The following is a 6,000-nucleotide window of genomic DNA, read 5'->3' on the forward strand; positions in this document are numbered from 1 at the left end:
CTGTTGTTGCTCGTATTCTTGATAATCGCCATTCTAATTGGGGTGAGATGGAATCTTAGGGAGGTTTTGATTTGCATTTCTCTTATTACTAGAGATGTTGAACATTTTTCCATATGTTGGTTGATTGCTTGTAGATCTTCTTCTGTGAAGTGTCTATTCATTTCCTTAGCCCATTTGTTGACTGGACTATTTGAATTCTTGGAGTAGAGTGTTTAGAGTTCTTTATAGATTTTGGAGATTAGTGCTCTATCTGAAGTATGATTGGCAAAGATATTCTCCCACTCTGTAGGCTCTTTCTTCGCATTGCTGATAGTTTCCTTTGCTGAGAGAAAGCTTTTTAGTTTGAATCTATCCCAGTGGTTGATTCTAGCTTTTATTTCTTGTGCTATGGGAGTCCTGTTAAGGAAGTCTGGTCCTAGACCAACAAGGTGAAGATTTGGACCTACTTTTTCTTCTATAATCTGCAGGGTCTCTGGTCTGATTCCGAGGTCCTTAATCCATTTTGAGTTTAGTTTTGTGCATGGTGAGAGATATGGGTTTAGTTTCATTCTGTTGCATATGGATTTCCAATTCTCCCAGCACCATTTGTTGAAGAGGCTATCTTTTCTCCATTGCATATTTTTGGCCCCTTTGTCTAGTATGAGAAAATTGTATTTATTTGGGTTTGTGTCCGTGTCCTCTATTCTGTACCATTGATCTACCTGTCTATTTTGGTACCAATACCATGCCGTTTTGGTTACTATTGCTTTGTAGTAGAGTTGAAGATCTGGTATTGCAATACCCCCTGTTTCACTCTTCCTGCTAAGGATTGCTTTAGCTATTCTGGGTTTCTTATTCTTCCACATGAATTTCATAATTGCTTGCTCTATTTCTGTAAGGTACACAATTGGGATTTAAATTGGAATTGCATTGAATTTGTATAGCACTTTAGGTAGTATGGCCATTTTGACAATATTAATTCTTCCTATCCAAGAACATGGAAGATCTTTCCATCTTCTAAGGTGTTCTTTAATTTCTTTCTTTAGTGTTGTATAGTTCTCATTGTAGAGGTCTTTCATCTCTTTTGTGAGATTGATTCCCAAGTATTTTATTTTTTTTTTTGAGGCTATTGTGAATGGGGTAGTTTTCCTAATTTCTCTTTCTGAACATTCATCACTTATGTATAAAAATGCGTTGGATTTATGGGCATTGACCTTGTAACCTGCTACTTTACTGAAATCACTTATGAGTTCTAAGAGTTTTCTGGTGGAATTTCCAGGTTCCTCTAAATATATAATCATGTCATCAGCGAACAGGGATAGTTTGAGTTCTTTTCCAATTCGTATCCCTTTAATTTCTTTGGTTTGTCTAATTGCTCTGGCCAGAGTCTCAAGAATGATGTTGAATAGAAGTGGTGAAAGAGGGCATCCCTGCCTTGTTCCAGTTTTTAGGGGGAATGCTTTCAGTTTTTCACCATTTAGAATGATATTAGCCATGGGCTTAGCATAAATGGCCTTTACAATGTTAAGGAATGTTCCCACTATCCCTATTTTTTCTAGTGTTTTGAGCATGAAGGGGTGCTGTATTTTATCAAATGCTTTTTCTGCATCTATTGAAATAATCATGTGATTCTTGACTTTAAGTCTATTAATATGGTGAATTACGTTTATTGATTTCCTAATGTTGAACCAACCTTGCATCCGTGGGATGAAACCCACTTGATCATGGTGCACTATCATTTTAATATGTTTTTGTATGCGATTTGCTAAAATTTTGTTGAGAATTTTTGCGTCGATGTTCATTAAGGATATTGGTCTGAAATTTTCTTTCCTTGATGAGTCTCTGTCTGGTTTAGGTATCAGTGTGAATTGGCTTCATAGAATGAGTTTGGGAGGGTTCCCTCCTCTTCTATTTTATGGAATACTTTGAGAAGTATTGGAATGAGCTCTTCCTTAAAGGTTTTGTAGAACTCGGCTGAGAACCCATCTGGTCCCGGACTTTTCTTTGTTGGTATGCTTTTGATGACTTCTTCTATTTCAGTACTTGAAATTGGTCTATTTAAATTGTTTATGTCCTCCTCCTTCAGTTTAGGCAATTCATATGTCTCTAGAAACCTGTTGATGTCTTCGAAATTTTCTATTTTGTTGGAGTATAGATTTTCAAAATAGCTTCTAATTATGTTTTGTATTTCCATCCTGTCTGTTGTGATATTTCCTTGTTCATTCCGAATTTTAGTGATTTGGGTTTTCTCTCGTCTTCTCTTTGTTAGTGTGGCTAAAGGTTTATCAATTTTGTTTATTTTTTCGAAGAACCAACTATTTATTTTTTCAATTTTTTGTATTGTTTCTTTTGTTTCAATTTCATTGATTTCAGCTCTGAGTTTAAATATTTTCTGTCTTCTACTACTTTTGGTGCTGTTCTGTTCTTCTTTTTCTAGGGCTTTGAGCTGTAGTGTTAGGTTGTTTATTTGTTGAGTTTTACTTCTTTTATTAAATGCGCTCCATGAAATAAATTTCCCTCTAAGTACTGCTTTCATAGTGTCCCAGAGATTTTGATATGATGTTTCTTTGTTCTCATTTACCTCTAAGAATTTTTTAATTTCCTTCCTAATATCTTCTGTTGTCCATTCATCATATAATAGCATATTGTTTAATTTCCAGATGTTGGAATAGTTTCTGTGTTTTACTCTTTCATTTATTTCTAACTTCAATCCATTATGATCTGATAGAATACATGCTAGTGTCTCTATCTTCTTGTATTTGCTAACATTAGCTTTGTGGCAAAATATATGGTCTATTTTAGAGATGGATCCATGTGCTGCTGAGAAGAAAGTGTATTCACTCTTGGTTGGATGGTATATTCTATAAATGTCCGTTAAGTCTAAATTAACGATTGTGTTATTGAGATCTATGTTTTCTTTGTTCAATTTTTGTCTGGAAGATCTGTCCAGTGGTGAGAGCGGCGTGTTAAAATCACCTAGTATTATTGTGTTGTGGTCTATTTGGTTTCTGAAATTGAGAAGGATTTGTTTGACATACATAGATGAGCCACTGTTTGGGGCATAGATGTTTATGATTGTTATATCTTGCTGATTTATGCTTCCCTTAAGCAGTATGAAATGACCTTCTTTATCCCTTCTGACTAACTTTGGCTTGAAGTCCACATTATCGTAAATGAGGATGGATACTCCAGCTTTTTTGCTGAGTCCATGTGCATGGTATGTTTTTCCCCATCCTTTCACCTTTAATCTATGGGTATTTTTTTCTATGAGGTGAGTCTCTTGCAGGCAACATATTGTTGGATCTTTCTTTTTAATCCAGTCTGCCAGTCTATGTCTTTTGATTGATGAATTCAGGCCATTAACATTCAGGATTATTATAGAGAAATGATTTGGTTTCCTGGTCATTTGGTTCATTTTTAAAATTTTGTTTATTTATTTGTTTGACACAACTTGTTTCCTCCTTTATTTGACAATTCCTTTAGGATAATTCCTCCCTTTGCTGATTTGCTTGTTTGATTTTCATCTCTTCCTCATGGAATATTTTGTTGAGAATGTTCTGTAATGCTGGCTTTCTTTTTGTAAATTCTTTTAGCTTTTGTTTATCATGGAAGGATTTTATTTCATCGTCAAATTTGAAGGTAAGTTTTGCTGGGTATAAGATTCTTGGTTGGCATCCATTTTCTTTCAGGGCTTGAAAAATGTTGTTCCAGGACTTTCTAGCTTTTAGGGTCTGGATTGAAAAATCTGCTGATATCCATATTGGTTTCCCCCTGAATGTAATTTGGTTCTTTTCTCTCACAGCCTTTAAAATTCTGTCTTTATTTTGTATGTAAGGTATTTTCATTATAATGTGCCTTGGTGTGGGTCTGTTGTAATTTTGTGTATTTGGAGACCTATAAGCCTCTTGAACTTGATTTTCCATTTCATTCTTCAGATTTGGGAAATTGTCTGATATTATTTCATTGAATATGTTGTTCATTCCTTTGGCTTGTTTCTCTAGACCTTCCTCAATCCCAATAATTCTTAAATTTGGCCTTTTCATGATATCCCATAGTTCTTGTAGATTCTGTTCATGATTTCTTACCATCTTCTCTGTTTGTTCAACTTTGTTTTCAAGGTTAAATATTTTGTCTTCAATGTCTGAGGTTCTGTCTTCCAGGTGTTCTATCCTATTGGATATGCTTTCTATGGAGTTCTTAATTTGTTTTATTGTTTCCTTCATGTCAAGGATTTCTGTTTGGTTTTTTTTTTCAATATCTCTAACTCTTTATTGAAATGATCTTTTGCTTCCTGTATTTGCTCTTTTAACTGTCGATTGGTGCGATCATTCAATGCTCGCATTTGCTCTTTCATCTCATCGTTTGCTTCTCTGATCATTTTAATTTTGTACATTCTGAACTCCTTTTCTGTCATTTCTTCTGCCATGCTGTCATTGGGTTTTATTGATGTAACATCTAGATTTGTTTGCAGCATTTTCTTTCCTTGTTTTCTCATATTGTTCAGGTATCAGTGGACCGCTGAGATATTGCAGATTTCCTCTGTTGATATACAATGTCCCTGAAGATTTCTATATATATCCCCTCTTAGCCTTCAGTAAGCTAAAGTCTTGGAGGAAGTTGATAATGCAGTGCTCCACAAGGAAGCTGCCTCTCTAGGAGTGGTGGCCTTCAGGTGGTGTATATTCCCTGCTAGTGGGCAGAGGTGCCTCCACTTGTTGACCAATGGTCATCCAAAGGGGACCTAGGCTGTGGGCTGAGGCAAGGCCTGTTTGGGCCTGTGTCTCTGGTTTTACCGTCCTTGTGGGGAAACCTCACCAGGCAGGGAAGACTCACCCAGTGGGGAGGTCTCGCTGGTCAGTTTCCTCCTAGAGGTTCCCCTCAATTTACAGCTACTGTCTGGGCTGGGCTGCCTTCCTCTGCAAAGTTTCCAGGGGCCCGGCCCTACCTCCTGGGCCTGGGAGCCTCACCCTTCGCAGATGAATCTCCTTAGGCTGCCCCTCCTCAGAGAATATGCCCACAGGCCTGGAACCTTCGCTCCGCCCTAAGCCTGTCTCTGTGCGGCTCTTCCACCCAGAAGCCTCCTAGATCCTGGGACCCTGCTCTGCCCCTAATCGCCTGGCTGCGTGGCCCCTCCTCTGAGCAGCCACCTGTGGCCCTGAACAATCGCTCTGAGTCCCAGAGACCCGCCACAGGCCTCTTCCTCCAGACAGCCGCCCAGTATGCCGGTGCGGTCACTAGGAGTCCAAGAAACTCACTTCGTGCTTCCTCCTCCCACCAACCACCCGTAGCCCGGGGCAATCAATCACTCCGAGTCGAAGTGACCCTCCCCATTCCTCCTCCTTCTCCAGATAACCCCCCGGGTGTTCAGGAGCAGTCCCTCTGAGTGGCTCTGAATCCACGTGACCCGCTCCACGAGTCCTCTGGGCACCGCCCGGAGCTCAGGTGCGGCCACTCAAGACCAAGCGTCCCACCATGCTTCTCCTCCAGGCAGCCCCCCTGTGTTCAGGAGCTGTCACTTTAAGACCAAACAACTCACCACTCGCCTTCTCCTCTGAGCAGCCGCCTGGAGCACTAATGCAGTCAGTGCGAGTCCAAACGACCCGCCGCGCTCCTCCTCCTCCTTCTCCTACTCCTCTGGGCAGGCCCTGGGGTTCAGAAGTGGTCAGAGTCCAAACAGCTCGCCACGCATCCCCTTCTCTGGCAACCGCCTGTAGCTCTGGTGTAGTCACCCGAATCCAAGCGGCCGCACTCCTCTTCCTCCTCCTAGTCCTCAGGGCAGGCCCCGGTGTTCAGAAGCGTCGTTCTGATTCCAAACAGCTCGCCGCGCAGCTTCTCCTCTGGCAACCGCCTGTAGCTCTGGTGCAGTCTCTCCAAATCCAAGTGGCCATGCTCCTCTCCTCCTCCTCAGGGCAGGCCCCGGTGTCCTGAGTCCACACAGTTCTCTTCGCCACTCTTCCCCTGGGCAGCCACCGGAGCCCCAGTGGCTGCTCCGAGTCCCAGCGCTGTGCCGAGCGGCCTCCA

This window comes from Sciurus vulgaris (genome assembly GCF_902686455.1).
Source record: "Sciurus vulgaris genome assembly, contig: HiC_scaffold_261_arrow_ctg1, whole genome shotgun sequence".
In the NCBI taxonomy this organism is placed as follows: Eukaryota; Metazoa; Chordata; class Mammalia; order Rodentia; family Sciuridae; genus Sciurus; species Sciurus vulgaris.